A 9,421-nucleotide genomic window follows, 5' to 3' on the forward strand; every position below is an offset into this window, starting at 1 on the left:
TCAGAACTTCAACATATGAATTTTTTAGGAATACAATTCAACCCACAGCACATGCATTATCAAACAAATAAATACTTACCTAATCCTTTCTCAAACATGACTTAGTAAAATCTTAAAATTAATATAACTATATATAAAGCTAACTCTTTCCCATACATTGTCTTATTTTTCTCATAACCCCTGGTGTGATAAGTAATACTTATATTTTATCTCCATTTTATAGATGAAACAACTATGATATCTAGAGAGATTTTATTTGCCCCAGTTTATTATATTTCTATGTAACAAAAACAAAGGAGTACAATCTCCCACTCTACATCCTCACCAGGGCCTTTCATACTAAAGGTAATGCTTACGACTACATCTATCTATTTAATGGAAAGGTGATACCAATAAAAGCCACAATACTTACATACTTCTGCAAATATGCGAGAAATAAATGCTCTAGGAAAATGGCATAAAATTTTATGCAATGAGCCTGTGAGTTCTACTCAGCTAGATAATCTAGGAAACACAGAATGCATAAAAAGCATTATCCTTGCTTTCAATGCACTTATTGTCTATTAGGAAAGTTAAGCATAATATAAAAAATAATGGATAAGAAAATAAGATCAGATAAAATATGATGAATTGTTCCATTATGTGATTTAGATAGTGGTCAAAGGAGAATTGAATTTGGGTGGATTGGAGTATTCTGAGATGTGTATATTATGAAAATTGGACTTGAATTAGGGACTGATGTCAGGAAATGGATCCTGAAGTCATGGAAAGGAGGAAGAACTATGGGTGGGGGCAAAAAACATGAACCAAACTAACAAATTGGAATTGTGAATCCTCTCTCTAAGGAAAAGGGGTAATTCAGATTACAGTGACTAGAGAAAACAAAAATTGTACACAATAATAAAACTTGTCATTCTCGTTTCAATTTATATGTGTTGATTAATAAGTGACTGCACTCATACCTACACATTTTTAGGTTAATTCCAAAGCGTTCATGCAGCAAGAGAAGCACTCTCAAAAATAAGATCACCTCTTCACTTCATGGTATTAAGGACAATTAGAGCTTATTCAGAGTAATGCTGTGAACTCCTTAGTAGTGCTTCATTAGTCTTCCTACTGAGTAGGTATGGAGTGTGGGCCAGGAAAGGGCACAGTTCCCCTCCAAGGAAAGTCAACCCTAATTTGGCAGGTCAGTACTTTAACCTCACAGCCTACTCAATCCATCTCTATTTTTCTGGAACTACCAACAAGGCTGCCAAATGTGATCCATGCACTTGTCCACTAGAAACTGAATGGGAGCCATCAACTCATTTCACACAGGTCAGCAAACAGCAATCAAAGGCTAATGGTTTTCTGTCACCACCAGCCCAGGGTAGGTGCAAAGGCCGCCCTGGAGGTGAGAGGCTCTGCATCCCATTACCTATTCTAGGAACTATCTGGTCCCCTTCTAAAAAGCAATTTACTTGGTACAAAATTGAAAGTACTACCTGATTTGCTCTTTTCCCAGTGCTGCTTTCAAAAATGCCTAAAAGTTTCTAAAGTGGCAGAACTGATGGGCTGGCCTCTTTGCTAGGTATTTGGCACGTGTGAGGGAGCAGTGGTGAAAACTAATAAAGAGAAATGTCAAGTTATGTTTTGCCAAGAGGTGAGTCAGCATTCAGTACATGGCAAAGACTGTTGACCTAAAATCCCCATTCAACTGTTGTTAAATGCAGAATATAGCCCCACAAGTCTTTCAAAGAAAGCTTTTCCTTAACAAAGTAACCATTAATTGGTACTAGTGATTAGAGATGGGTTTGTTGAAAAGAATAACTTTTCTGTCTACAGCATCAGAAGATTGGAATTGTGTAAAGAGTAGCCAACTTAAAAACATTTGATACTTAGGCACTATGACTCTAGAAATGTTTATTTTCAGAAATAGTTGTCCCAAACTGTTAAGTAAGCAAGTTCTATATATCTTGTCCTCAGTTTTTGTCTTAAAATTAATATGAAATTGCCAAAAATGCAAAATAAAAAATCATGCTTGAAAATACTCTGAAATTAATAAAGATTAAGCTTTGGGCACCTCCAAATGCATACCCAAAGCTCTAGGAAATTTTATTGATTTATGTTATGATTTTTCTTTAGGAAAGTCCTTCAAATTATGTAATATTTGGATCCAAATAACTTGGTGTACCTCTATCAACTGACTAATCACATTATGAATCTGTAAAAACCTATAAATATTATGTCTATCTGTGCTTCTCATTCTACACAAAACTCACTAGAAAACAACGTTCAAAAAAAATTCTTCTCTGTGGGCCTCTGGGGGGAGACACAGCCCAAAAAGTGGTGCTTGCAGCATTTTTCTCACTCTAGTTCTTAGCATAACTACACACAGAGAGGCTTACCAAATGCCAGTACAAAAAAATGCAAAGATAAAGGTGGGAGTGAAAACAGATACTAAGATCTGAAAAATGCTCAACAATTCTACTTAAGAAGAAATTTAAAGTATCTCATTCACTTAGATGTCTAATTGCTTTCAGCAAGACATAAAATTAAATTTAGTTAACACAGAAATTATATAACTTTTAATAAAAAATCTCCAGCTTGTCAGTAATGCTTTGTAGGGAAAAACAATTCTCAGAATTCACAAAGGCCTTACAAGACCCTATATCACTTATTTTATACTTTAGCTCAAATAATAACCATACTGATTCATCATAGTCGTTGACTTTCCCATACATTGTGCATATGTGTGCATACCACATTATTCAAAGTTAAGTATGTATTACCAGGAACACACCAGTCATTTTTCCAACACATCATTGAAATCCAATCCTAGAATTATCTTTAAAATATTAATACACGGAAAATATCACTTAGAATCAAATAAAAGTTTAGGCATCTCCTGAGTCCTGTTGTTTTAACAAACAGATATAGCTTAAACTCTAAAATAACTTCCCTGAAAAGCTACTTTTTTGTTAATACTTCAAAAAATATTCTAGTCACATTTAGAGAAAAGTTGGGAAAAGTGCAGAAGTTTCTCGTATATCTAGCTTCCAGAAATTTTTCAGTACCACATTTTTGCAGCTTTGTCCACGTAGATTCAGCAGGGGGCATGAATCCATGTTTAAAAATTGGATAAAACATTTTGATAAAAGATTCCAAACACTATTCCTTTATAGGGATGGGAGTGGAACCAGCAGCGCATCTTCCAAGGCACTGCTTGGGGTACAAACATGTACACAGCAATCAGGGTCTGTTTGCACACTTTGAAATGCAGAGCAGAGCGGCCATTTTGTTCCTACTCAGAACTAAGTCGTGGGAGTCGTGGGATCCAAATAGCAAGCTCTATCCCTTGAACTAACCTGGGCTCCTTCTTGCTAAGCCCTGCCTTCCTTCAAGGTCCCCAAGCCCCACCTCCTCCACGAAGCCTTCTCAGACTACTTCTTCTGAAGACGTCTTCTCTCTTGAATCAATTCATGCTCCTACGTGGGTTGGAATGAGGCCTTTCAGTCCAGCCTTGACTTTGTGTGCAACTTCTTGATCGGAACTCTGGAGAAGGCTGAAGAGAGAAGACAAAGATTAACAAACAAAAAAATCATGTTTCATAAAAACCCCTAATCATCTGCAATTACTATCGCCACACAAGGTATAAACAATTCATTGATTTGTGAAAAAAACTTTTTTTTGGTCCGTCCATTGTATTATATACATCTGCATATATATATTACTATGTATATACACATCATATATATATATATATACACACACAAGTATATACACAAAAATTCATAGTACATTTTTCAAAATCAGGAAATTAACTGGGGTCACTATTATGAACTAAACTACAGACCTTATTTAAATGTTACTCATGTCTCCTCTAGTGTCCTTTCAAGTATCCAATCCAGGATCCCACAACGTTTTTGGCTTTTGTCTCCTTATTCCCTTGCAATCTGTGACAGTCTTTCATTCTAATGCTTCTTAGGAATTTCATTTATTTTCTGAAGCAAAATGATAGATATTGATTTCCACTGGTTATCTATTATCACAATGATTTTTTAAATAACTGTATTCTTTTTATTTTCCAGTGAGTAATTTAATTTTTAATTTTTATTCATTTTTTTCTAATTTTTATTTAAATTCCAGTTAGTTGACATACAGTGTAACATTAGTGTCAGGTGTAGAATCTAGTGCTTCATCACTTACATACAACACCCATGGTCACAATGATTTTATTACTCTGTCAACCATTAGGTTAAGTGCGCAATCAGTAATGCTGTAAAAATGCATAAAGCTACACAAATACTTTGCGTCACGTAAGAAAGAATAATCTGAATGTGTATATTATTTTTTAAAGATTTTATTTATTTATTTGACCGAGAGAGAGCATGAGCAAGGAGGAGAGGGAGAGGGAGAAGCAGACTCCGTGCTGAGCAGGGAGCCCCACTCAGGGCTCCATCCCAGGACCCTGGGATCATGACCTGAGCTGAAGGCAAATGCTTAATGGACTGAGCCACTCAGGCCCTGAATGTGTATATTATTCACATATAATCATCTATTTTTCCATTATCTCATTATCACAATATCTGCTAGAAGTAAGTATTGTTCAGTCTCATTCTATATGTGATAAAATTGAGGCACAGAAAAGTCACTTGCCCAAAATCACTTAGCTGATTAGCAGAAGACCAAAATTTTAAAACATCTTTTATTGTAATTCATATGCTGTAGATAATCTCCAATGCATGAGTCTTCCTAACAGCTGCATTGAATAAATTTTTGTCGAATGTAAGACCTAAATCCTAAAAAATCTACACACATTTCTCCTGTCTTGCACAGTTTCAGCTGCCCACTCACAATCAAATATGACAAAAATCTAATAGAACTGTTGTGCCAAGCCCTAGTGTGATCAATTGACCTTCAACTTTGCACTTGTTTTTCCATTTTGCAGTGTCAAATATTATATAAACATAAGTCATGCTAATGTCTTTCATTAAATTTCAGTGAGCCAAATTGTCCCTATCCAAATACCAAAACTAAATTTTCCCCTTCAGTTTGACTCCCAGTTTTGAGTGGACACACATTTTGAGTGATGCTTCCCTTTTCCCCAAATTTCCTTGTCACCAAGTTATCATGTGACCTGAGCTATCCATTATGAACTGGGTGTTACCTGATTAAGCCATAAAGTTGGTCATGTACAACAGCACTCCATCATTAAATGGAAGTGGTATTTACATGATTGAGTGGCATATTCAATCCCTAGCAGGCCCTGAACACACAAGTGGGTTACATGAAGAAGTGACCCAAATGTCTATGGTCCACACTCCTGCCACACCACCTTCTTTCACTCAGCCTACATCTAAGGCTTCACATGGAATTCCTGACATTCAGGTAACAAAGGGAGATAAGACTCAGCCCTGGTTTAGAGATGGTTCTGCATGATATGCAGACACCAATCAACAGAACATCAAGCAATATACTTGGTTTACCATCACTTTGCTTGGAAGTAAAAATGGTCAAATGTGCAATCACAATTATGTACTAATTCATGAGCTCTGGCCAGTGATTTGGCTGGATGGTCAGGGACTTAGAAGGATCATGACTGAAAAATTAAAGAAAAGGAAATCTGAAGAAAAAGTATGTGGATAAACCTCTCCCAATGGGCAAAAAAACGTGAAGATACTTGTGTCCCATGTGAATGCTTACCAAATGGTGACCTCAACAGAGGAGGACTCTAATAATAAAGTGGATAGGACCCATTCTATAGATACCAGTCAGGCTTCCCCCCAGCCACCATTGTCATTGCCCAATGAGTTCATGAACAAAGTAGCTATGGGGGAAGGGATGGAGGTTATGCATGGGCTCAGCTACATGTACTTCCACTCACCAAGGCAGACCTGGATAGAGCCACTGCTGAGTGACAAATCTTTCAGCAGCAGAGACAACCACTGAGTCCCACACATGGCACTATTCCCCAGGGTGATCAGCCAGGTTGATTGCATTGGACAGCTTCCATCATGGAAGGAGCAGTGTTTTGTCACTGGAATTAAGACTTACTCTGGATACAGATTTGCCTTCCCTGTGTACAATGTTTCTGTTAAAACTACCGTCCATTGATTTACAGAATGCATCACCAACCACCATGGTATTCCACACAGCATTGCTTCTGATCAAGAAATGACCTTCACAGGGCACCTGGGTGGCTCAGTCATTAAGTGTCTGCCTTTAGCTCAGGTCAAGATCCCAGGGTCCTGGGATCGAGCCCCGCAGCAGGCTCCCTCCCCCACTTCCCCCTATTTGTGTTCCCTCTCTTGCTGTCTCTCTCTCTCTCTCTCTCTGTCAAATAGATAAATAAATCTTCAAAAAAAAAAAAAAAAGAAAGAAAGAAAGAAAAGAAACAAACGACCTTCACAGAATTTTCCCCACCATTCTGAAGCAGCTATCTTGATAGGACAGTGGAATGGTTTTTTGATGACCCAGTGATAGTTCCAACTATGTGGCAATATCTTGCACAGCAAGGGCAAGTTTCTCCAGAAACTGTATATATTCTGAATCAGCATCTAATATATGGTGCTGTTTTTCTCAGAGCCAGGATTCATGGGTCAAGAAATTAAGGAGTGGAAACCAGAACAGCACCATACTATCACCCCCCTAGCCTTCCACTGGCAAACTTTTTGCTTCCCGTTTCCATGACCATGTGCCTTGCTGGCCTAGAAGTCACAACAATGATCCCATTGACCTGGAAGTTAAGACTGTCACTTGGCTACTCTAGACTCCTTATGCCTCTGAAATAGCAGTCATGAAAGGGAGTTATCTTAGTGGGTGAGGTAATTAATCCTGGCTACCACAGGGAAATTAGACTGCTACTCCATAATGGAGGTAAAGAAGAATATTCTGGAATATAGGAGATCCCTCAGGATATGTCTTTGTATTACCATGACCATTGATTAAGGTCAATGGAAAACTACAACAACCAAATCCGGGAAGGATTACTAATGGCCAGACCCTTCAGGAATGAAAGTTTAGGTGCCTTCACCAGGTAAAGAACCACGAGCAGCTGAGCTGCTTGCTAAAGGCAAAGGAATACAGAATAAATACTGGAAGAAGGTAGTTTATAAATATCAGCTATGACCATATATCTAGTTATAGAAACAATGACTATAATTGTTATGAATATTCTTATTTTGTTATGAATGTGTGTGACTATAGATATATAAAATATCTTTCTTTTCCTCTCTCATTGCATTGCAATGTATCATAAGATGTATTGACTTATTATAATATTTAAGTATTGTTAATTTTATATTATAGTATTTAAGTTACATCAAGAAAAGTAAACATAACAAGGATTTACCTCTTCTGCAGAGGGGTTACTGTGTTTTCAGTTGTATGCAGGACAATTATATCATGTTAGGCAATTAGGTTGTAATTGTCTTTATTTGGAGATTAAGTATGGTTAAAGAGATGGATATGACTGCCAACTTGATGAGAGATGGATTTGTGATGATTAATTTTATGTGTCAATTTAACTGGGCTACTGCCCAGGTATTTAATTAAACATTATTGGAGGTATGTCTGTGAGGGGCTTTCTGGTTGAGATTAACATTTGAATTGGTAGGCTGAATGAAGAAAACTATCCATTCCAATGTGGGTAGGCCTCATCCAACCTGTTGGAGGCCAGAATAGAACAAAAGGTGGAATAAGGGAAAACTCACTCTGTGTGTTTTTTTGTTTTTTGTTTTGAGCTAGGACATGTTTTCTCCTGCACTCAGACTAGAATTTGTACCACTGGCTCTTTTGGGTCTCCAATTTGTAGATAGTAGATCACAGAATTTCTCAGCCTCCATAACTGCATGAACAAATTCCTTATTGTAAATCCTTCTTTCCTTTTAAATATTTTCCTTATAAATAGTTCCTTATATGTGTTTGATCCTTGAACAATGCAGGGGTTGACCTTTGAACAACACAGGGATTAGAGGCACCAAGTCCCCATGCAGTCAAAAATCCACATATAAACTTTGACTCTGTAAAAAAATTAATTACTAATAGCCTACTGTTGATGGGAAGCCTTACCAATAATATAAACAGTTGATTAACACACATTTTGTATCTGTATTATATACTGTATTCTCATAATAAAGTAATTAGAGAAAAGAAAATGTTACTAAGAAAATCGTTAAGTAAAACAAAATACATTTACAGTACTATACATATATTTATTTAGAAAAGTCCCTGTATGGACAGGTTGGGCTGCTGGGACAGTGGTGTGGTGGCCGGCCTGGCCCCAGGATGGCAATGTTCTACAGCCTGGGAGTCTTGCCTTAACAGTGGCAGTTGCCAAATGAGCATGCAGGCCATGATGGCAGCCTGGAGGCACAGTGCAGCTGCTCCATCTGCCTGGAGGTGTATCACCAACCGGTGGCCTTCAGCATTTGTGGCCACATGTGAGTGAGCTGGCCTCCAGGAAACTGAAGGGCTGGCACATCATTAGGGAAAGGAGTCCATGCCCAGTCCTAGAAGGGCCCTGGGAACTCAGCAACCCCAGCAGGGCACTGGAGCCTGGAGCATGGAAGGGAAAGACACCAAGGGCACAAGGCTCTCTACACAGCGTTCTTACCTTCTGCGCATTCCTACACTTCAGCTTAGCCTCCTGGCCACCAGCCTCAGATGTTTAACCCAACCACCTCATCGGCACATGGTGGGACCTGCAGCCCTGGAGAGTTTCAGAGCTCCCAAGGGCTTCTGACAACCTTGAAGAGTCTCCCCGAGTGCTCAGAGGGAAGCAGGCATGACCTCCGCACCAGTTGCCTTTAATTTAGTCCTGTGGAGACTGAGGTGGACAACTGTAAATAAGTGCCTCGTTGCCTTTGCTGTCAACTCTTAAAAACAAAACAAAAATGCATATAAGTAGACCCACACAGTTCAAATTCCTGTTGTTCCAGGGTCAACTATATATATTATTCTTAGTCCATTTGGGCTAGTATAACAAAATCCCATACTCTGGGTAGCTTATAAACAACAAAAATTTATTTGTCTGAGATTCAGCACGGTCAGGTGAGAGAGCTTTTCCAGATCTTAGACTTCTTGTTTTAATCTCACAATGTGGAGAAGGCAAGGGAATTTTGTGGGGGTCTCTTTCACAAGAGCTCTAATCCCATTCATGAGGATTCTACCCAGATGACCTAAGCACCTCCTAAGGAACAGCCTCTGAATACTATGACATTGAGCATTAGAATTTCAACATATGGATTTTGAGGGAACACAAACATTCAGACCACAGCATTATACCCCCTAGATTCCCCAAATTCATGTCCTTCACACCTGCAGAATAATTTCATTACATCCCAACAAGCTCCAAATCCTAATTCATTCCAGCAGCATCTCAAAACTTTAAGTCCAAAGTCTCATTTAAATATCATCTAAATCAGATATGGGTGAC

General features: G+C 38.3%; 1 pseudogene; it reads left to right on the forward strand.

The window, feature by feature from the left end:
- Positions 1–4,269: 4,269 nt before the first annotated feature.
- LOC114217868 (uncharacterized) lies at positions 4,270–8,430 on the forward strand (annotated as a pseudogene).
- The last annotated feature ends 991 nt before the right edge of the window (positions 8,431–9,421 follow it).

This window comes from Eumetopias jubatus, unplaced genomic scaffold, assembly GCF_037043125.1.
Source record: "Eumetopias jubatus isolate StellerSeaLion01/CBP00866 unplaced genomic scaffold, mEumJub1_p1.0 scaffold_1, whole genome shotgun sequence".
In the NCBI taxonomy this organism is placed as follows: Eukaryota; Metazoa; Chordata; class Mammalia; order Carnivora; family Otariidae; genus Eumetopias; species Eumetopias jubatus.